We start from the raw sequence: 23,177 nt of genomic DNA, 5'->3' as shown, positions 1-23,177 counted from the left end.
CCTCTGAGATTTATTCAGAGGGATTTTGCTGAAGAGCCGGGTGGGTGAGGGGGGCAGGCTTCAGCTCTCCCGGAGGAAGGAGTGTGGCCGGAAGAGCAGACTGAAGACAACGTGTGAGCTCTCTTGCTCACCTCACCTCTGCTGATCTGCCGCAACTGCTCCTAATTTGGGTCTCATAGTGAATTGTGGCTTTGCTTATGCCAGCCCTTTGAAATGGGGAATTGTGTGGGTCTCTGGACTCCTTGGAAGTGAGGGTTCTATAATGGTGCTTCAGTTAGAGACGGGGTGGGGGGGCCCTGCTTGTGGTGGAGAAGTCCCACCCGGGGTCGGGGTCGGAAATCAAGGAAGGGCCGCCAAGATGAAACTATTCTGGGGTCTGAAAATAGGCTCCTCTGCGGAGATCCGCTCACGGTGGGCTGTGTTCCAGAAGAAGGTGGGGCTTCTGTGTTCCGCTTCGGAGTGAACCCTCCTCTCGTCCAGGGTTTGACAAGGCTCACAATTGCAGCCCCTGGCCCATCTGCCTGCAGCCCTGGCCCACTGTCCCTTTGATCCAGGTCATCTCTGAGCCCTCTCTGTTAACCAGCTTCCTCTTTAGCTAGCCAAGCTGAGTGGATGGAGGGGATGACGCCCGGCATGGGTTTTAAGCCTCTTTTAAGGCCTCGCCGAGCCTTTTTTACGGAGGCAGGAGCCAGCCCCCTTTTCTCCCCTCCCCCAGAGAAACCAAATCCCGCCAACGCCTTGCTTTTCTAAGGGAACGTTTCTATTTCTTTTCCTTTGCGTCTTCTTCCCAAGGATATCTGGAGAAGGAAATGGGTTAGGGATGTAAAGCATATGCACTTCCTCATTTGTCTTTGGATCGTAACTTTGGAGCAGCGGGTTCCCAAAGCCCTCTTGACAAAGGGATGTGAGGCGTGCCTTGCACCTGCCGCCGGTAGATGGCGATCAGTCCCCACTCAGCCGCCCGGGTAGCCGAGACACCGGGCTGGGCTCTGCTGTCCGAACCGAAAACCGCTGTTACCCGTGCGGGCAAGAGGCAAACCTAGCATTTTATGCATTTCGAGAAAGGAAGCCTTTCTGTTTGGGTTCACTTCACATTCTCTGGAGATGTGTTTGGAAACCCCCTCTGCCACTGAACTCATCACTATGGCCTTTTATTCACTTACAAAATGCTTCCCCAGAATCCCAGCTCGATTACGTTTTGTCTCCCCTCAGTCCTGATACTCCGGTTGAATGCAGGAAAAACAAAGCAGCAAGGTCAGATGTCCCCTTTCTCTCCCAGAAAGGTTTCTGTTGTTTTCCAGAACCAAATGGAATGAGTGGCCCTGCTACCCACATATACCTGCTATGTGTGTGTCTCTATGTGTATCTATTCCACAAACATTTACTTCTGTCCAAAGAAGAGAAATACATAAGTGAATAAAAATAATTCTATATATTGATATTTCTTTCCTTTGGGCAAAAGCAAACGTTTGTGGGCAGTGTTTTTACCACTCTTCTCAAGGCATATGCTTATAAGGCGTTTCAGAGGTGCAATATCTAAAAAACTATCAAGCACATCTGATGGTTAATCAATTCCACAACTAGGTACTGACTGCAGTGATGTGTGAAGGCTTATAGTCTGTGTTGTTGGGAGTACTGAGATGAGTAATTGCTTTATTCTCAAAGAATTTACCACCTAGTCCTGGGAAAAAAGCCTTTGGACAACAGAGCCAAAGTACTGTGTGTGTGGCTTTGAATATGTGCACACAGGCTGTGTGTGCATGTTCGCGTGTGTGCTGTATTCAGTCAAGACTGAGGTCTGGGGGCTGTTATCGACTTAGAGCGATATATCTAGATAAGTAGATTTGGTTGCCTCAAAACACCACGCCTGGGTTGAGCGGGTACTGAGCTCTATTGATGAAGATGTGAATTAGCTCCCAAAAGGTCTGAATTTACCTTAACTTCATAGAACGACTTTCCTTTTCTAAAGTACTTTCACATCATTATTTCAGGAATAGTCTTTTGCAAATATTTTATGTTGTGACTTACATTCAACAGTATAAGCAAGAGATGAACAGATATAGGCATTAAGGAGCAGTGCATGACCAGAACCCAGAAGGCCAGCCATAGCTTCATCTATTTTGCTTTCTATTGCCTATATTCTTCCCTCAGAAAATATTTAGTGGATTTGAATGGAAAGGAAAAATTCCTCTGGTAGGAAATCTAGTGGACTCTGTGTGTGTGTGTGTGTGTGTGTGTGTGTGTGTGTGTGTGTGCTATTTAATGTCTTTCCAGAGGTCTTGGTCTGTTGCAGTAGCCTTGCCAATCCTTCAATTACTGTTTTCTTTCATGAGAAATTGTTACTGGAAGGCACTCACCCTTTTAGGGAGCTGTGAATGTGGTTATAATTGCCTGTTTCTAAGATAATTGGCCTGACTGCGTAGCCCTGGAAAAGTTACTTGAACGAAAGGAATGTGAAGGGGAGCCTGAGCTGCATTCAGACTCAATCTTGGCTGCGAGACCTGGCTGCCAACATCAGCCATTGGCCTGGAGTAACCAAAGTGGATTGCAAGAGATACGAAACTGGAAAATTCTATAAATAAGGCCATCTCAAAGGCAATGACCACTTGAGTTCTGACATTTCCTTGCAGAAAGATTTTTTTTTTGGGGACTGTAAAGTTACCCGTTGGAACTTGCAGTGGTTCAAATCCAGTAGCCGTAGAAAACTAGACCCTCCAGTGGATCCCAATCCCTTCTGTAGAGGAGGCTCTGGAGATTCAGGATGTGAATGTTATCCAAGTCTGCAAGAGCAATGGAAGGGAGATAGAATGGTTAAAGGTTAATGTCAGGTATTAAATCAATGCAAAATTTTCTAACATCTGTATTATTGGCGCTGTCAATGGCCTTTGATGCCATTGATCAAAGAGTTGTGCTAATTCATTACAAGCTAACATGAAATGACCATGTTCTTAGCTCCTAGGGAGAAGCTAAAATACACTTTCTTTTACAAGTGTAGGATCCTAGGGTGTTACAGGATGCAATTAGTTTTTCTTTTTTGTCCTTAAACTTCAGGCTGTCATGTTGCTTTCTGAAAAAGGAAGTTTTCACTAGAAAACCCCTTAGGATGCATTTCTGCTGCCATAACTGAAACTTGGTTACTAAAAAGGTTAAAGAATCTTTCACTTGCTCAGAGCAAGAGAGTAATAATTCACAGAGGAAAACAGAGACCAGTGTTGTCGTGAGATGAGTAACCCAATCAAGAACACCTAACCTGGGAATTCCCTGGTGGTCCAGTGGCTAGGACTGCACGCTTTCACTGCCGAGGGCCCAGGTTCAATCCCTGGAAAAAAAAACCCACCTAATTTAACGAAAGATTGCCCAGCCATTCCAGGATTTATGGAAAGCAAGGAAGCACTGTCAGAAAAATCAACTTAACAAATCAATGTTGCTCTTCTGTTTCTCATTTTCATTTTTTTCCCCCAATAACCTTCTCTTTGTGTGAGGCACTCGCAGGGTCACGGGATGATACAGGTTATATGGAAAGCATTGGCAGGATTGGAAATTATTTGAACTCGATGTGTTTTGAGGAGGTATTGCAAAGACTTGCTGCCCAAAGAGCTCCCTCCCTCCAATCCCAGGCAGACGTGAGGCAAGGCCCGTGCCAGGCTGCCTTCCCGGAGCAGTGAGTTCTGTGGTTCGTTTTGCTGGACGTTTTTTCAGTGACTAGCAGTTTAAGCATGCCTCTGCAAGCTCCTATTTAATTTTTCAAAACGTTACTGTAAATCCAGGCAAATTGTACACTCCTTTTTCAAAGTTCTCTTTAGCCGTGGGGACACACAATTATAATCTTCTGCTGTATCGAACCACAACTATGCAGGCATGAAAGAGAATGAGGCAGACCTGTAGACACTAACACGGAGAGACCTAAAAGATGTACTGTTAAGTGAAAAAAGCAAGAGGCAGAAAAAATTGTTTAGGAAAAATGCTTTTATTTATGTCGACATATAGAAAAACAAGCAGAAGCATCCACAACAAACTGTAAATTTGGTTACTGTAAGGTCGGATCTTAACAAACGGCACCGCGAAACAGAGGAAAGCTTCAAGTGAGCTTTATTAGGGAGCGCTCCCGGGCGAGGTGCACTGGTCCGAGAGAAAGGGGCCAGAGAAGTCGCGCCCGGGCGAGAGTTGGGCAAGATTTTATAGGGGAAGAAGGGAAAGGGGTGTGGTGAATCTGGGAGGGTGCAGGGTATTCCTTATTTGGTGGTCTTTTCGGGTATCCTGGGGGACCGTTAGTCCCGCCCCTCGAAAGGCGGGAAGGCTGGGCCGGGTGCAAAGTCCCCAGGTCAGTTCCTGGAACTGGGGTGGTCCGGAGAGTTTCGGTCTGATGCAACCTGTGAATCTGATTGTGTTCCGCTGCCTCGGGCCAGTTGGCCTTACAGTTACCTTTGGGGAGGAAACAGCAATGGGTGAGGGGTGAAAAATGGACTTGTACTTTTCACTCTCTATGCTTCTGTATTGCTTGAATCTTTTTTTGCTATGATGTATTAATGAATGATTTCTGTAATAAGATAGTTTTTAAAGAGTGACTAAATATGGTCACAGTGCTTCAAACATACTGAGAAAAACACCTATTTTTATCTTCTCCTTTGTGTCAGAATATATACATAATATTTTTGTTATATCATTTACTGTAGCACAGATAAGAAGGGGTTAAGCCATGTAGGTCATTTTTAAACGCCGGGATTCTTGCAATCAAGGCAATCAAAACCCACTTCCACCTTAGCCCTCTGCCGCCATTCATCAAATAGGTCTTGTTCTGCTGGGAAGACAATATTGTTTCACAAGTAGGAAAATACCCAGCTGCAAATGGTTTGTACAGAGCTGGGAAGAAATCTCCTGAGAATTCCAGGAGAAGGAGGTCAGCGGTGTCCTGCTCCTACATGGGTCGCAGTGTGTGCTTTCTTTTTCTAGAGTGAAACCTCTCAATAGCCGGATGTCCCGGAGATGAATGAAAATTGTCCTGACATGCAGAGTGGGCCTTAGAAATGAGGGCTAAACAAATCCTAACATGGAAGAAATAAGCATTGGGAATTCTCTTGGAATGAACAGGAAGTGGAATTCCAAAGGAGCCAGTCTGTGTTGCCCGCCGCCTTTCTGATTTAATTTGTGTTGTCTGAGCTTCGCCCTCACGCCTTGTAAAGTCTCACTTTCCTTCACTGTCTGTCACCAAATGACATTTTCAGAAGGTTGGGGGGATTCACTGCTGGCCTCGGTGCATGGGGTTCTTGGTAAGCGCAGGAGATGTTTTCTCTCTCTCTTCTTTCTTTCTAGCCATTCCGATCTCTCACCGTCCTTCAGTCAAAGCCTTCTGCACCACCTTTACCATGCATATTAGGGATAGAAAGCATCATAAAAAAGGGACCTATAGCACCATAGTCCTTTAATTTTCCTGGGAAAGAGTAGAGCTGATTACTTTGTCAGTATCTAACTGAATCTTCTGTTTTGTTTGTTTGTTTTTATCTCCCTGAATATTATTGTGAGAGTCACAGGTTTGACCAGATCATTCCCTCGTGTAGGTGGGAATAAGAACTGGTAGAGAAATGGGGGCAGGAAGTGGAGGGAATCACTCCTCTGTTAAGCTAGTCTCCTTTTGATGGGTTTGCTTATTTTTTTCCTTCATGGATTCCTATTGTGGGCTACACGGATATCAATGTAAAAATATCTTAAAAGGTGTGCTTGCTGTTAGGAACTGAAAACAGGCATAAACCATGACGAATCACCATCATTCTCCCACACATATCTTTACCAAAGTGCTTATAAAGCTCCCAGTTTCACCCCTAAAAGGAGACTTTACTTTTTTAAGCACCTTTATTAGAGTATAATTGCTTTACAATGGTGTGTTAGTTTCTGCTGTATAACAAAGTGAATCAGCTATACATATACATATATATAAAAGGAGAGTTTAAACTCAACTAACGTACACATGAAAATTATAGTTCAAGGAGTTGGGATATAAATTTCAGTGTGAACAGTTAAAAGAAGCAGGGCTATTTAACTCACATAACAATTGTTATTATTCTCAAGGCTAGAGAGCCGTAGTAGTAGATTTCTTATGGTGGGTCTGCTCAGACCATGTTCACTTTCTTTAACAACGGATACCCCTCTTCCCACTGCCAGCAGTCAGCCCTGGGTGCATCTGTAGCTCCACCCGCCTCTCCCTGGCTGTGTTGAGTGACCAAAAGAATGGACACTTGGCCCAGGAATGCTCCACCCAGAGACTGGGTGAGGTTCTGTAACAGGGATTTTATTTTTGAAATATACCTGGCTGTATTTCCTCTTTTGGGCAGTCCTGTTTCCTTTTCTGAAGTCTTTCTGCTGCTTTTACCCAGGGAAAGAGGAGGATAGAGAAAAAGCCTTTCTCGCCAGTCTAACCAGTTCAGGTTCAGGTACCCTGTAGAGAAGCCCTTTATTCATGTCACCAGAGCCACAAGGCACGTCTCAGGCAGTCGTGTAGAAATAACTGAGCAAGGCGTCAAGGCTTTTGGTCCTGAGCAGGGTGCTATAAGCTGATAGGGTGTCTGTGTGAGGAGTAGAAAATGTGCATGGGGGGCAGAGGTAGAAACAAACTTGGCCAGCTGATCAGTGCCTTTTTGCAAAAGTCAAAGACTTTTTTTCTCCAGACGGAGGCAGTATAATTCCAGGGCACAGGGCTTGGTGAGTATAACACAGACTGGATTTTGGGTCACATTTGTTCCTCTGACCAGAGGTCTGTGCGCAGTGCACATGTGCCTCAGCTGTACATAGAAGCCCTGTGCCTGAGGATAACTTCCTACAGTCTCTGCATTCCAGCATGGTGTTTAGAAAGTGACTTTGATTTCCCAGGCTACAGAAGAAGGGGAGGAACGCTCAGGAAAGTGGTTGATGGGTAGGGGAACCAGCCACTTTGCACAAGGCAACCAGGGACCAGGCAGGACAGATTTCACAGAGAACTCATGCAGGTGGCCAGGGCTATGGGAGTATGTGTTTGAGAAGCATTTACCTGGGGCTCTTACTGGGTACTTGAATTCTCATCACTTCCTGGGCTTTGGAATTTGCTTTAATTGGAGCTCTCAATTTTCACACAAGGTGGATTTCACTGAATAGAAGTTATTTGGCCAACATAATAGCAACTCTTATTCCCACAAGTAGCTCTTCCGTTTAGACACAAGCTTCTCCTTTGTTTCTCTGTAACCAGATGCTTTCTGCAATGCTTCTGTTATGCAACGCACTGGTAATCAGTAGTCTTAGTCACTCACACCAACATGGTCAAAGTTACACTATGTTTTTGCAAGATCGATATACTATGATCTTCATCAGGGTTCCTGAATTCCTAATCTGTGTTGATTAACTCATGGTGTTTCTAGTTAAGGACTGACCATGTTAGTCCAGGCAAGCTCGAGGTACCAAATATACAGTTTATTTGGGAATAGCAGAGTAATCCCAATTAATTGGGGACACGCAGACTTAGCGAGCAGGGGATCCCACGATGGGTTAGGGCAGGTTGCGTTTACCCTTATGGAGAGCGAAAGAGGAACGGCCCCCGGGGGTCCACCCAGCAAGTTCATTGGCTCCAAGATGGCGAGAGATTCTTGGCGGCTGCCCATTGGTTGGAAGATGCTTCCATCTTACGTAAAGCGGGCATTTACAGGAAGTCAGACTGTCAGCCTCTAAGGTTCCTTTTCCCGCGCGCAGTTCTCCATTTCTTATCCTTCGTTTCTTATCCATTTGAGACTAAAATCCTTTCACAGACCTAGAACAGGCCTCGAGACAAAAATAATTGTTGTCAGGTAAGTTTGGAAAAGACTACGTATTTTTCTCTCTTCCTGTTGTCTTCTCTTTCATATTATTATTATCATATTAGAGTTTATGAAAATTGCTCGAATAGCCTTTTAAATTAACTCTGAATGACCGAGACTTATTTAACTCAGAAACTATTTGTTCCTGTGGAACTGTTCCATGAAAACATTTTGTTCTAGATTTTGGAGTCTTGCACTGAAGATAACGAGAGAACATTTTGTTCTGGCCCTTTGAAAAAGTGGAATGCTTTCAGAAAGGTTTATTTTCCTATTTGGGAAATCATCTCTCTTTGTTTTAAGACCGCTGACTCTGGACTTCCCTCTTCTTAAGTGACCTAGGCTTATCTGGTTTTGGTTTTTAATGCTTCCTCTGTTTGAGTAAGTGATGATTGTTTACCATCCATTCTATTCTTTCAAATGACAGATGATTTAAAAAATATTTTTATCTTTTCCCTTATGCTCAGGTAGCCCTTTGCTATGTACAGAGTACTTTCACATTCATTATCTTATTGATCATTCCTATGACACAGTCATTTTAAACAACCTTGCAAATAGTATTTAAAAATCATTAGGGCCATTAATATTCTATTTAGTCTGCAAAAATTTGAAATGGCTGACTCCTCTGTATCACAGAACTAACAGGATATAACATTTTGCCAGTAGCAAAAATGTTTAGAGCTTTTACTTAACCATAGATTGCTAAACTCCAGTGAAAACTAAAGGAAAGAAAGTTAAACAGTGGGAGAGTTGTTTACTATTGTTATTGTTAGAAATAAACTGCCTCTAAAAAATTATGCTTCTCCTGATTTATTTTAGATTCTGCTCATGTCATTTTGCAAGGCCATTATATACAATATATTCTCAAAGATTCTGGGATTCACGTCATGATATTCTCCAGTAACCCCCAGCAAATAAATATCTAAGTAGAAGTATTTTGTTTGCTATCTTAAATTTACCCAAAGCTTATGAGAAGAACTATTATTTTTAGAGTTGCTTTCTAGTTACACATTCTAGGATTTCTTAGTTGTTTTATTTCCCTGATTTCTATTAGAAATATTAAATATTTGTTGAATGATTAAATAATGAGGTAAAAAAAAATAATAATGAGGTAATAGTTAGCAAACTCCTGGAATTTATATCCCCTTTTTCACACCTTGCCATTGATTTTTTTTTTTTTTTTTTTGCGGTACGCGGGGCTCTCACTGTTGCGGCCTCTCCCGTTGCGGAGCACAGGCTCCGGACGCGCAGGCTCAGTGGCCCTTGCTCACGGGCCTAGCCGCTCCGCGGCATGTGGGATCCGCCCGGACCAGGGCGTGAACCCACGTCCCCTGCATAGGCAGGCGGACTCTCAACCACTGCGCCACCAGGGAAGCCCTGGTATTTTTAATATATATACTTAAGTCCGAACCAGTTGTGTTCAGTTCTTAATGATTTCTATTGAATTTATATTATTTTTACAACTTTATTAAGGTATAATGGACAAACAATAAATTGCATATGGTTAAAGAGTACAGTTGATGGTTTTTGACATACGTAAACACACATGAAAGGGTCACCGCAATCAAGATAACAGACATTTTGTTTAACCCCCAAAAGTTGTCTTGTGCTGCTTTGCGGTTATCTGTTTCCCCTGTCCCCAAGCAACCGTTACTTGTTTTTTGTCCTTATAGTTTAGTTTGCATTTTCTAGAACTTCATAAAAGTAGCATCATACAGCATATACGTACTTTTTGTATCTGACTTCTTTAACTCAGCATAAAGATTCTGAAGTTCATTACGTTGTTATGTGTATCAATAGTTAATTTTTTAAAAAACATCTTTTGAGCATAAAAGATAGTTTTGAGCATATATTTTTGCAGAATAGTATTATATATTTCACATTTTATCTCTTCACCTGTTGCTCTGCAATGAATTGTTTCTAGTTCTGTGCTTCTTTTTCTTTTTGCTATTGTGAGTAAAGCTGGTATGAAAATTACCTAGCAATGAATGGTGTGGAATGGGTGATAGGTGTATGTTTACCTATTTTTTAAAAAATAACTTTTGTGGGACTTCCCTGGTGGTCCAGTGGCTAAGACTCTGCACTCCCAATGCAGAGGGCCTGGGTTCGATCTCTGGTCGGGGAACTAGATCCCACATGCCGCAACTAAGAGTTCGCATGCCGCAACTAAAGATCCTGCATGCTTCAACTAAGAGTTTGCATGCCGCAACTAAAGATCCCGCATGCCGCAACTAACACCCGGCACAGCCAAATAAATAGATAAATAAATATTAAAAAAATAATTTTTGCAATGTCACTTGTGATAACATCTCAGTGAATGGCAAGCAGAATGCCAGTCATAAGTTTAAAACTATCTTGAGCATATGGTATGTGCCAAGAGCTGAGGAGGCAATGGGAACAAAAATAGATATCTTGCCTGTTTTCATGTCGCTTATAGTTACTGTAAATAACTATAATTAATTAAGTGGCTATTCTAATAATTGTGTAATTGTACTTTGATTTACGTACTTTGAAGGAAAGGAATGGGATTCTGTGAAAGATGATAATAGGGTAATTAGCTGACTTCCAAACCGGGAGTCAGGGAAGGCTTACCAGGGGAAGTGATAATTAAGGATGGATGAGGATAAATGAGGTGAAAGTATGGAGGGTACAGAGGGTGGAAGAACATTTCAGAAGAGGGAACAGCATATGCAAAGGCCCTGAGGTGAAAGGAAACAGGTGCATTTGGAGACCTGAAGAAGTCCCAGTGGCTGAAATAGGAGAAAGAGGCAAAGTCTGGGGAGGCCCTATTCATGACTGGACTTTTATTTCAAGAGAATGTGGAAGCGTTTTAAGCAGGAAGATAATATGTTTCAATTTGGATTTGAAAAGATTGCTCTGGCTGCAGCATAGAGAAAAGATTACAGGGGGTATTAGAATGAATGTGGAAGACCAGTTAGGATACTATTGCAATGGTGCCAGCATGAGGTAAGGTGGTGTGCATGGTAAAATTGTCAAATAGATGGATTTGAGAGCTCGATGGGAGATAAATGGACAGGTACTGCAGAATGGTAGGATAAGGTGTGCAGCACAGAAAGGGTCAAGGTTTCCGGCTTGTATCACAGTGCCATTTGCCGACATAGAGACCCCTAGGACAAGGCCAAGTTTAGGGGAAGAGGCCAAATTCTGTTTTGGAAAGTTGAGTTTGTGATACGTTTGAGTCAGGCAAATGGGCACACCATGCGAGATATATCTGTGTGGATGAGTCATGAGCTCAAGGGAGAGGTCTGGGCTAGGAATGCAGTTACGAGTTATCAATATAGAGGTGGTATTTGAAGCTGCGGATTTGGATGAGATTGGGGTGGGGGAATTGTATAGAGAAGAGATGAGGATTTTGAGGAACATTCCAGAGCCTTGGGGAACTCCAGTATTTAATGGTCAAGTCGGGAAGGATGAGCCTGAAAATAGAAGAGATGGAGAAAAACAATGAAGGTGTGGTCATGAAAGTTCAAGTTGTTACTTACATTAAGATGGAGGCCAAACCAGAATAAACAATGAAGCTATTAGAGAGCACTTCAGAAACTAGACTGTCATGACTTAAGGAGGACTAAGTTGAGTCAGGAAGGTACTTATAGGTCCTGAACTTGTATTATATGCTAGGTTCTTAGGTTAACTCTTGTCTGTCTCTCTCACAAGCCCTGTGAAGAATATTCTATTATCCCTACACAAATTTAAGGAGATAAGAATCAAAATAATGATATCGTGCAAGGGGGGCTTGGTGCCATGCACCAGAGAGAGCAAAATGCAGAACGATTGCTTTTGAGGATTCATGAATCTGAGAGGAATGTTTTACCTTTGATCTTCAAAATTTTATTTTTCAGTTCAATCACCAATTATTTTCCATTTACTTTTTCCAAAATGACATAAGATTCCTGCTAAAAAGTGATATGAAATTCCTGCTAAAAGTGAGGTTAAAAATAAGTAGGAAAAAGCTCTAAGTGCAACATTTCAAGCCATTCTCTTTTCAAAAGTTTGGTGACTGTCTCGCAAATTCAAACTCTGGTGCAAGGTATATGTGTTGAATTCAAAGAACAGAAGCTTCAGCTCATGAGGGGCATGGAAGTTCACTGCTATTGCCATGGTCACACGGTAATTACTGATAAAAGAGGTTGGAGGTCGTATGTTAAAACCTTCATGGGTTGCCTGCTAGGCAGTTTTGTGGCTTAAATTAAGGGACTTGGACTTATATATCTGTTTTCATTCTCCCTGTAAAATTTGCTCTTCTTGTGCCCCTCCAGCTAATTACCAGAAGCACTTGTATCATTCCCTTCAAACAACCTCATCATCTTTTCCTCTGATCCTGCTGTAAAGTTGAAATGCAAAATTTATGACATTGCAGTCATTTTTATGGTAACAGACTGTGACATCATAAAAACAAGAGTGTGATGACTTTACTGCAGGATCAAGCAGAAGAAGAAACTGGGTCCTATGCAGGAGAAGCCCTTTTTCAGAACCAAATTGCTTCGATGACAGCAGAGGAAAACACAGAATATTATTGCTAGTGTAGGAAAAGGTCCCCAAACTCATACAAATGTTTCCATAAACTGTGCTCAAGTGGCAGGTATATTTGAAAGATGTTAGTCAAACCTTTGATGTTTTTGAAAACAGATGTCCAGCCATTGAAACTTGTGTGGATCTTGGAAATTTTAAGCGGTGATTTTTTTTTTTTTTAAAGTAGATTTTCCTCAGTTATTGTTTGACCAGTGTTTGAAAAGTGAGCAAAAATATTTTCTCATGTTTCTGAGGTGTGAAAATTACAGTATATTTGAAAGTTGAAATTCCAAAGCGCTTGTTGATTTATTTTACTATTGCCTTTGTTTTTTCTCTTTTTAAAACCAGGTTTATTAAGGTATATTATACATATGATAAAGGTCATCCTTTTAAAGTGTACAGTTGGATGAATTTTGACAGTTGTACATAGTTGTGCAACTAGTACCAAAATCAAAATATAAAATATCCAGTGGCGCTGAAAAGTTTCCATGGGTCCCTTTGCAGTTAATCTTCTCTCCCCACTTTAGCCTCTGGCAATCATTCATCTGTTTTTATCCCTATAGTTTCCTCTTTTCTCAAACATCATATACTTGGAATCACAGTATATAAAATTTTGTGTTTGACTTCTTTCACTTAGCATATTGCTTTTAACATTCATCCATTTTGTTGAATATCTCAGTATTTTTTTATTAGTTTTTTTTTTGAATTTTATTTTGTATATTTTTTTATACAGCAGGTTCTTATTAGTCATCAAGTTTATACACATCAGTGTATACATGTCAATCCCAATCGCTCAGTTCATCACACCACCATCCCCACACCCCCACGGCTTTCCCTCCTTGGTGTCCATATGTTTGTTCTCTACATCTGTATCTCAACTTCTGCCCTGCAAACTGGTTTATCTGTACCATTTTTCTAGGTTCCACGTACGTGCATTAATATATGATATTTGTTTTTCTCTTTCTGACTTACTTTATGCTGTATGACGGTCTCTAGATCCATCCACATCTCAACAAATGACCCAATTTCGTTCCTTTTTATGGCTGAGTAATATTCCATTGTATACATGTACCACAACTTCTTTATACATTCGTCTGTCAGTGGGCATTTAGGTTGCTTCCATGACCTGGCTATTGTAAAGAGTGCTGCAGTGAACATTGAGGTGCATGTGTCTTTTTGAATTATGGTTTTCTCTGGGTATATGTCCAGTAGTGGGATTGCTAGATTGTATGGTAATTCTATTTTTAGTTTTTTAAGGAACCTCCATACTGTGCTCCATAGTGGCTGTATCAATTTACATTCCCACCAACAGTGCAAAAGGGTTCCCGTTTCTACACACCCTCTCCAGCATTTGTTGTTTGTAGATTTTCTGATGATGGCTATTCTGACTGGTGTGAGGTGATATGTCATTGTAGTTCTGATTTGATTTTTCTAATAATTAGTGACGTTGAGCATCTTTTCATGTGCTTCTTGGCCATCTGTATGTCTTCTTTGGAGAAATGTCTGTTTAGGTCTTCTGCCCATTTTTGGATTGGGTTGTTTGTTTCTTTAATATTGAGCTGCATGAGCTGTTTATATATTTTGGAGATTAATCCTTTGTCCGTTGATTCGTTTGCAAATATTTTTTCCCATTCTGAAGGTTGTCTTTTCGTCTTGTTTATAGTTTCCTTTGCTGTGCAAAAGCTTTTAAGCATCATTAGGTCTCATTTGTATATTTTTGTTTTTATTTCCATTACTCTAGGAGGTGGATCAAAAAAGATCTTCCTGTGATTTATGTCAAAGAGTGTTCTTCCTATCTTGTCCTCTAAGAGTTTTATAGTGTCTGGTCTTACATTTAGGTCTTGAATCCATTTTGAGTTTACTTTTGTGTATGGTGTTAGGGAGTGTTCTAGTTTCATTCTTTTACATGTAGCTGTCCAGTTTTCCCAGCACCACGTATTGAAGAGACTGTCTTTTCTCCATTGTATATCCTTGCCTCCTTTGTCATAGATTAGTTGACCATAGGTGTGTGGGTTTATCTCTGGGCTTTCTATCTTGTTCCATTGATCTGTATTTCTGTTTTTGTGCCAGTACCATATTGTCTTGATTACTATAGCTTTGTAGTATAGTCTGAAGTCAGGGAGACTGATTCCTCCAGCTCCATTTTTTTCCCTCAAGACTGCTTTGGCTATTTGGGGTCTTTTGTGTCTCCATACAAATTTTCACATTTTTTGTTCTAGTTCTGTAAAAAATGCCATTGGTAATTTGATAGAGATTGCATTGAATCTGTAGATTGATTTGGGTAGTATAGTCATTTTCACAATATTGATTCTTCCAATCCAAGAACATGGTATATCTCTCCATCTGTTGGTATCATCTTTAATTTCTTTCATCAGTGTCTTATAGTTTTCTGCATACAGGTCTTTTGTCTCCCTAGGTAGGTTTATTCCTAGGTATTTTATTCTTTTTGTTGCAATGGTAAATGGGAGTGTTTCCTTAATTTCTCTTTCAGATTTTTCATCATTAGTGTATAGGAATGCAAGAGATTTCTGTGCATTAATTTTATATCCTATAACTTTACCAAATTCCTTGATTAGCTCTAGTAGTTTTCTGGTGGCATTTTTATGATTCTTTATTTATAGTATCATGTCATCTGCAAACAGTGACAGTTTTACTTCCTACTTCTTTTCCAATTTGTATTCCTGTTACTTCTTTTTATTCTCTGATTGACATGGCTAGGACTTTCAAAACTATGTTGAATAATAGTGGTGAGAGTGGACATCCTTGTCTTGTTCCTGATGTTAGAGAAGATGCTTTCAGTTTTTCACCATAGAGAATGATGTTTGCTGTGGGTTTGTCATATATGGCCTTTATTATGTTGAGGTAGGTTCCCTCTATGCCCACTTTCTGGAGAGTTTTTATCATAAATGCGTGTTGAATTTTGTCAGAAGCTTTTTCTGCATCTATTGAGATGATTATATGGTTTTTATTCTTCAGTTTGTTAATATGGTGTATCACATTGATTGATTTGCGTATATTGAAGAATCCTTGCATCCCTGGGACAAATCCCACTTGATCATGGTATATGATCCTTTTAATGTGTTGTTGGATTCTGTTTGCTAGTATTTTGTTGAGGAGTTTTGCACCTATATTCATCAGTGATACTGGTCTGTAATTTTCTTTTTTTGTAGTATCTTTGGTTTTGGTATCAGTGTGATGGTGGCCTCATAGAATGAGTTTGGGAGTGTTCCTTCCTCTGCAGTTTTTTGGAAGAGTTTGAGAAGGATGGGTGTTAGCTGTTCTCTAAATGTTTGATATAATTCATCTGTGAAGCCATATGGTCCTGGACTTTTGTTTGTTGGAAGAGTATTAATCACAGTTTCAACTTCATTACTTGTGATTGGTCTGTTCATATTTTCTATTTCTTCCTGGTTCAGTCTTGGAAGGTTATACCTTTCTAAGAATTTGTCCATTTCTTCCAGGTTGTGCATTTTATTGGCGTAGAGTTGCTTGTAGTAGTCTCTTAGGATGCTTTGTATTTCTGTGGTGTCTGTTGTAACTTCTCCTTTTTCATTTCTAATTTTATTGATTTGTGTCCTCTCCCTCTTTTTCTTGTTGAGTCTGGCTAATGGTTTATCAATTTTGTTTATCTTCTAAAAGAACCAGCTTTTAGTTTTATTGATCTTTGCTATTGTTTTCTTTGTTTCTATTTCATTTATTTCTGCTCTGATCTTTATGATTTCTTTCCTTCTGCTAACTTTGGGTTTTGTTTGTTCTTCTTTCTCTAGTTCCTTTAGGTGTAAGGTTAGATTGTTTATTTGAGATTTTTCTTGTTTCTTGAGGTAGGCTTGTGTAGCTATAAACTTCCCTCTTAGAACTGCTTTTGCTGCATCCCGTAGGTTTTGGATCATCGTATTTCATTGTCATTTGTCGCTAGGTAGTTTTTGGTTTCCTCTTTGATTTCTTCAGTGATCTCTTGGTTATTTAGTAATGTATTGTTTAGTCTCCATGTGTTTGTGTTTTTTATGTTTTTTTCCCTGTAATTAATTTCTAGTCTCATAGAAAAGATGCTTGATATGATTTCAATTTTCTTAAATTTACTGAGGCTTGATTTGTGACCCAAGATGTGATGTATCCTGGAGAATGTTCCATGCACACTTGAGAAGAAAGTGTAATCTGCTGTTTTTGGATGGAATGTCCTATAAATATCAATTAAATCTATCTGGTCTATTGTGTCACTTAAAGCTTCTGTTTCCTTATTTATTTTCATTTTGGATGATCCGTTGGTGTCAGTGAGGTGTTAAAGTCCCCTACTATTATTGTGTTACTGTCGATTTCCTCTTTTATAGCTGTTAGCAGTTGCCTTATGTATTGAGATGCTCCTTTGTTGGGTGCATATATATTTATAATTGTTGTATCTTCTTCTTGGATTGGTCTCTTGATCATTATGTAGTGTCCTTCCTTGTCTCTTGTAACATTCTTTATTGTCAAGCCTATTTTATCTGATATGAGTATTGCTACTCCAGCTTTCTTTTGATTTCCATTTGCATGGAATATCTTTTTCCATCCCTTCACTTTCAGTCTGTATGTGTCCCTAGGTCTGAAGTGGGTCTCTTGTAGACAGCATAGATATGGGTCTTGTTTTTGTATGCATTTAGCAAGCCTGTGTCTTTTGGTGGGAGCATTTAATCCATTCACGTTTAAGGTAATTATCGATATGTATGTTCCTATGACCATTTTCTTAATTGTTTTGGGTTTGTTTTTTAGGCCTTTTTTTCCTCTGGTGTTTCCGACTTAGAGAAGTTCCTTTAGCATTTGGTGTAGAGCTGGATTGGTGGTGCTTAATTGTCTTAGCTTTTGCTTGTCTGTAAAGCTTTTGATTTCTCCATCGAATCTGAATGAGATCCTTGCTGGTTAGAGTAATCTTGATTGTAGGTTCTTCCCTTTCATCACTTTAAGTATATCTTGCCACTCCCTTCTGGCTTGTAGAGTTTCTGCTGAGAAATCAGCTGTTAACCTTATGGGAGTTCTCTTGTATGTTATTTCTCGTTTTTCCCTTGCTGCTTTCAATAAATTTTCTTTGTCTTTAATTTTTGCCAATTTGATTACTGTGTGTCTTGGCATGTTTCTCCTTGGTTTTATCCTGTATGGGACTCGCTGTGCTTCCTGGACTTGGGTGGCTATTTCCTTTCCTATGTTAGGGAAGTTTCCGGCTATAATCTCTTCCAATATTTTCTTGGGTCCTTTCTCTCTCTCTTCTCCTTCTGGGACCCCTATAATGCGAATGTTGTTGCTTTTACTGTTGTTCCAGAGATCTCTTAGGCTGTCTTCATTTCTTTTCATTCTTCTTTCTTTATTCTGTTCCGCAGCAGTGAATTCTGCCATTCTGTCTTCCAGGTCACTTACCGTTTTTCTGCCTCAGTTATTCTGCTGTTGATTCCTTCTAGTGTAGTTTTCATTTCAGTTATTGTATAGTTCATCTCTGTTTGTTTGTTCTTTAATTCTTCTAGGTCTTTGTTAAACATTTCTTGCATCTTCTCGATCTTTGTCTCCATTTTTTTCCGAGGTCCTGGATCATCTTCACTATCATTATTCTGAATTCTTTTTCTGGAAGGTTGCCTGTCTCCACTTCATTTAGTTGTTTTTCTAGTGTTTTATCTTGTTCCTTCATCTGGTACATAGCCCTCTGCCTTTGCATCTTGTCTGTCTTTCTGTGAATGTGGTTTTTGTTCCACAGGCTGCAGGACTGTAGTTCTTCTTGCTTCTGCTGTATGCCCTCTGGTGGATGAGGCTATGTAAGAGGCTTGTTTAAGTTTCCTGATGGGAGCGACTGGTGGTGGGTAAAGCTGTTGCTCTGGTGGGCAGAGTTCAATAAAAGTTTAATCTGCTTGTCTGCTGTTGGGTGGGACTGGGTTCCGTCCCTGTTGGTTGTTTGGCCTGAGGCAATGCAGCACTGGAGCCTACCTGGGCTCTTTGGTGGGGCTAATGACAGACTCTGGGAGGGCTCATGCCAAGGAGTACTTCGCAGAACTTCTGCTGCCAGTGTCCTTGTCCCCATGGTGAGCCACAAACCCCCCCCCCCCCCCGCCTCTGCAGGAGACCCTCCAACACTAGCAGGTAGGGCTGGTTCAGTCTCCCCTGGGGTCACTGCCCCTTCCCCTGGGTCCCGATGCACACACTACTTTGTGTGTGCCCTCCAAGAGTGGAGTCTCTATTTCCCCCAGTCCTGTCCAGGTCCTGCATTCAAATCCCACTAGGACTGCAAAGTCTGATTTCTAGGAATTCCTCTTCCTGTTGCCAGACCCCCAGGTTGGGAAGCCTGACGTGGGGCTCAGAACCTTCACTCCAGTGGGTCGACTTCTGTGTTGTATGTGTTCTCCAGTCTGTGAGTCACCCACCCAGCAGCTATGGGATTTGATTTTGCTGTGATTGCGCCCCTGCTATTGTCTCATTGTGGCTTCTCCTTTGTGTTTGGATGTGGGGTATCTTTTTTGGTGAGTTCCAGTATCTTCCTGTCGATGATTGGCCAGCAGCTAGTTGTGATTCTGGTGTTCTCACAGAGGGAGTGAGAGCACGTCCTTCTACTCCGCCATCCTGGTTCCTCTGTCAAATATCTCCTTGTTGATTTATTTTATAACTAAGTTTAATTTTAGTTTCAATTTGAAAAATAAATGCTTCAGATGGATTGTCATGAAAACCGTGGAGTAGTCTACAGCTATACTTTGAATCAAATTGTATCCTCTGTTTTCATAGTCATGTATCAGGTATCTTTCTATCACATTACTGCAACAGTTCTTGTTTTTTTAATATTTAGTCAGTTTATCTTTTATACTTAATTTTTAAATTGAGAGGTGTATTTTACATCCCAGTGGTGCTTTGTGACATAGTGACTTCTCTGTGTGCACTGTGGTTGAGTTTAACTCACAGAATGACTGTTTTCTATGAGCCAGGCTTTGCCCCTGACCTTGGATAGCTCACTCTTGTATAGCATTCCTCTTTAAGGGTGTATCTGTATGCACAGTGGCTGGAGAGGGAAGAAGGATATTCCCTCACTTATTCTCCTTATTCTCATCAGACAGACAGCAAAGAGAACATTGCCTAATAATGGTAGTCTCTGAGATATTGCCCAAATGGAATTTTAGGCAGTATGATCCAAAAATTACTAGGAGTTCATGTTGCCAACCTCCCTCTATAGAAACGTCCTAATGCCTGACTGTACCCTGAGATTTTGCCTGAAAGTGCAGAAGAAAAGTGGCACATGTTAGAGCTATATTTATTATTCTCTCATCTTTGCCTACTTTGGAAGCCTTACGCAAAGGGGCTTATAACATAGACAGAGGTTCAGAGGATAGACTTGTTGGACCAAATCGATCTAACTTGGGTTACACTTTCTGTATAACATTAGATAAACATTTTGCCAGATAATTAAGATGGTGAGCCAGCTTTCTTTTGGTACATATTTTCTTATCTTTTCCTGTTGCCTTCCGGGAGAGTTTCTCCGTTTAACCTTGCAGCTCACAAATTTGTACTCCAGCACTTTCCATCCTACTGTTTATCTTATTGCTCTGTTTAAAAATTCCAACTCTTGTATTTTTTCATACATAATATTTCCAGTGGGCTCCTTTTCTTATGACTTTCTGTTGATGTTTCATGTTACTAATGCCTTCTTTTATTGTCTCAAAGATATTTAAAGCCATGGTTATTTTTTATTTTTTTTAAACATCTTTATTGGAGTATAATTGCTTTATAATGGTTTGTTAGTTGCTGCTGTATAACAAAGTGAATCAGCTATATGCATATGTATATCCCCATATCCCTTCCCTCTTGCATCTCCCTCCCACCCTCCCTATCCCACCTCTCTAGGTGATCACAAAGCACCAAGCTGATCTCCCTGTGGTATGCAGCTGCTTCTCACTAGCCATCGATTTTACATTTGGTAGTGTATGTATGTAGCCATGGTTATTTTAAATTCTTTGTCATTCCCGCAATTCTGCATCAGGTATTGTTCCTTTTGTTGTCCCTATAGTAAGTTTGCTCCTCAGGTATCTACTTTGCTTTGTGCACTCAGGTCCTAGCCCTAGATTCCACCTAGTCACCACCAAAGACATTTTACCTGAGTTTTGGGTTAAGTTTTCATCTTCAGATCCTCAGAGGAGCAGCCCTGGGTGGAGGCAGTTGGGCGGTGCTCTAGTGAGGAGAGGACTGAGGAGTGAAGAAAGCTCCAGAGCAGCTGATCCGCTCCCACTTACCTTCATTGACATTCCAGGCATATATGGTGTTTGCTTTAAGCTGATGTTACCATGAGACCTGTGTTGGGACCAATTTCTGCAGTAAAGCACCAGGCAAAGACTGTCCCTGGGCAAGGCTTGGGAGAGATAAAAGCAGAATTTAAGAGCTTTCTTCCAGCTTATCCTCTGGTCACGCACTTCTCCTCTCCAATTTCAAGTCAATTTTCAGTTTCTTCAGTACTTCTCACAGTTTTTGATAATGGTAGCTTAATAATTCCGTTCCTCTCTAAGACTTTTGCTAGGGCTAATTTTGAGAGAGGAAGCAAGCTACTCTCTCTTTTTTGACCTCAGAATGCAACCATAAAACGGGTAGTTGTGGGTTCTTGAGTGTTTATGCCTCTGGATGATACGTTCCTTGAAGGCAGGGATCATAATTTGCCTCACCGCCTATTTTCTTTCTTTCTTTCTTTTTAAAAAATATTTATTTATTTATTTGGCTGCGTCGCGTCTTAGTTGCGGCACATGGGATCTTTAGTTGCGGCATGAGAAGTCTTAGTTGCAGCATGTGGGATCTAGTTCCCTGAACAGGTATCAAATCCGGCCACCTGCATTGGGAGCGCAGAGTCCTAACCACTGGACCACCAGGGAAGTTCCATCACTGCCTATTTTCCTTCACTTGTTTCTGCTCTTATCCCTTCTTGATTCTGTTAGTTAGAATGTAGGTTTAACTGTGACTCTCAAACAAGGTAGAAGTTTATTTTCCTCTCATGCAAAAGGCCGGTGGTAAGTGGTCTAGGTCTGTTACAATGGCTTTGCTTCACAGAGTCCCTAGGGAGCCAGTTTCTCTCCAGTTCACCTTGCTGGCATCCCTGGGATGTAGTCTAGGAAGGTGATGCCACTCCCCCTGCAGCACGTTGAAGGAGGGGATGAGGAATGATTAGCAAAGGATATATTCTAGTGTTGTTTTTGTTTGTTTTGAAAAGTTTCCAGGGAGCGGGCCCACAAAACTTGTTTTTATGTATCAGCCACTGCTTAAATGCATGGTTATATCCAGCTGCAAGGAAGCCGGAAAATAAGTCTTTCCTACGGCCAGCCACATACGCAGCTAAGAATTTTATACTTATGGATCAAGGGAAGAATAGGTATTGGCAGCAACCAGTAGTCTCTGTTATATCTTCCTTTCTGCCTTAGTTGATCTTGTCTTCTTATTTTCACTTGTTCCTTCCTCACCTTCATTCCTTCCCCCAATACTATTTAGTGCCTAGTATACACCAGGGGCTGCATTAAACGTTTTATAACCTCAGTATTTTATTCTGCATTACCATCATTTATCTGGAGGACAAAGATACTATGTTATGAGGAAGTCTCAGGGAGAAGCGTAGAGGTTGGATGCAGAAGTTCTATTTGTTGTATGGAAACAGTTTCTTATTTTACAGGTAAAGAAACAGACCCAAGGAAATTATGTCAAAGATTTAGGTTGGCTTCTGCTTCTGCAACTTACTAAGCAGTTACAGACATTCAGCATTTATTCATTCACCCAGTATGTCAAACACTCTGTCAGGTGGTAGGAATTCAACAATAAATAGGTGGTCAGAATCTCTGCCCTCAACTAGACTGGCGATTGCAGCCTAGTTGAGCAGCCAGGCAGTTAAACAAGCAATTAGAGCATGTGTATTCCAATGTGGTAGGTTGGGATGTTCCATGCTTTTCTCGCTAGACAGCAATATATCCCAAACAAAACAAAGTAAAACCTTTCTTTCATTTATGTAGTGCTTCCCAGTGTAGCAAATGTTTTCAACATAGTAAATAAGTAAAAATTTCTTTTTTTTTTTAGGATTTCTAGGCAAGGGCAAATCATGACTTCAGTCACAGTGGTAGAAACAGTTTGGAGGGAAAGAGATCAATTTGACCAAAGCCTCGCTGTATCTAGGAGAATGGGAGAGGTAAATTTGGAGACATGGGTATCAAACCATGAGGAGCCTTTAATGGCAGATTAAAGTGTTTGGATTTAGACAACAGGGACCCTTTTCAATTTGCACCTAGAAAAATAACTTAGGAACATAGTATTTTAGTACTGAGATGGAGAGGCAGGAGCTGGAGACGTTTACGTTTGAGGACTGGAATATTGACAATGGGAGGAGAAGCAGTAACTGGTCGATGTGATGTGAGAGCTCTTAGGAAGGAAAGATGGGGCTGAAGGGCAGCTGTGATGCTCATCAGTGAGAGGCTCTGCTATTCTTGATCAAAACATCTGGTATGTTCCATGGGGGAGGAAGTGTATGTCCTCCGTGAGTATTCTTCAGCAGTTTTATGGGCTCCAGGGAGTGTTTTTGGCTAGAGGGGGAAAGGTAGGGGAAAGGTACAGGAAGGGGAACCTGTACCATCCTAGGCTTGCAGGAAAAATGGGAGGCTAGTGTGTTTTATATTGTGATCAGATCGTGAAAATGTTGTGTTATGCTCGTTTGTTTCCTGGGCATTATGTCTAGGGGAGCCCTGACACAGGTTTGCTTTGGGAAATCCATCATTTAATACCTAGACTGACTGACAGACTGACTTATTGATTAATTGATTATTCTTAATGCTGATGCCCATGACGAACCCACTTTATAACTTGGAAAATATAGTTTCT

At 40.9% G+C, this 23,177-nt stretch overlaps 1 protein-coding gene across 2 annotated transcripts in view; it reads left to right on the top strand.

Moving 5' to 3' along the window:
- Positions 1 to 23,177, top strand: part of LOC307176780 (uncharacterized protein) — a 399,639-nt gene that overhangs the window by 45,334 nt on the left and 331,128 nt on the right. The window contains exon 1 of one of the 2 annotated variants that reach the window (XM_079903213.1): positions 7,136 to 7,805. The exons of the other annotated variant lie outside the window; for it this stretch is intronic. The gene's annotated coding sequence lies outside the window, so the exon portion shown is untranslated. Of the gene's footprint in view, positions 1 to 7,135; positions 7,806 to 23,177 lie in introns of those variants that run through there. 2 annotated transcript variants of the gene reach the window in all.

The sequence above is a fragment of the Stenella coeruleoalba genome (assembly GCF_951394435.1).
Source record: "Stenella coeruleoalba genome assembly, chromosome: 18".
NCBI classification, from domain to species: domain Eukaryota; kingdom Metazoa; phylum Chordata; class Mammalia; order Artiodactyla; family Delphinidae; genus Stenella; species Stenella coeruleoalba.
The sequence above is the reverse complement of the archived record's forward strand: the minus strand, read 5'-3'. Positions and strand labels throughout refer to the sequence as shown.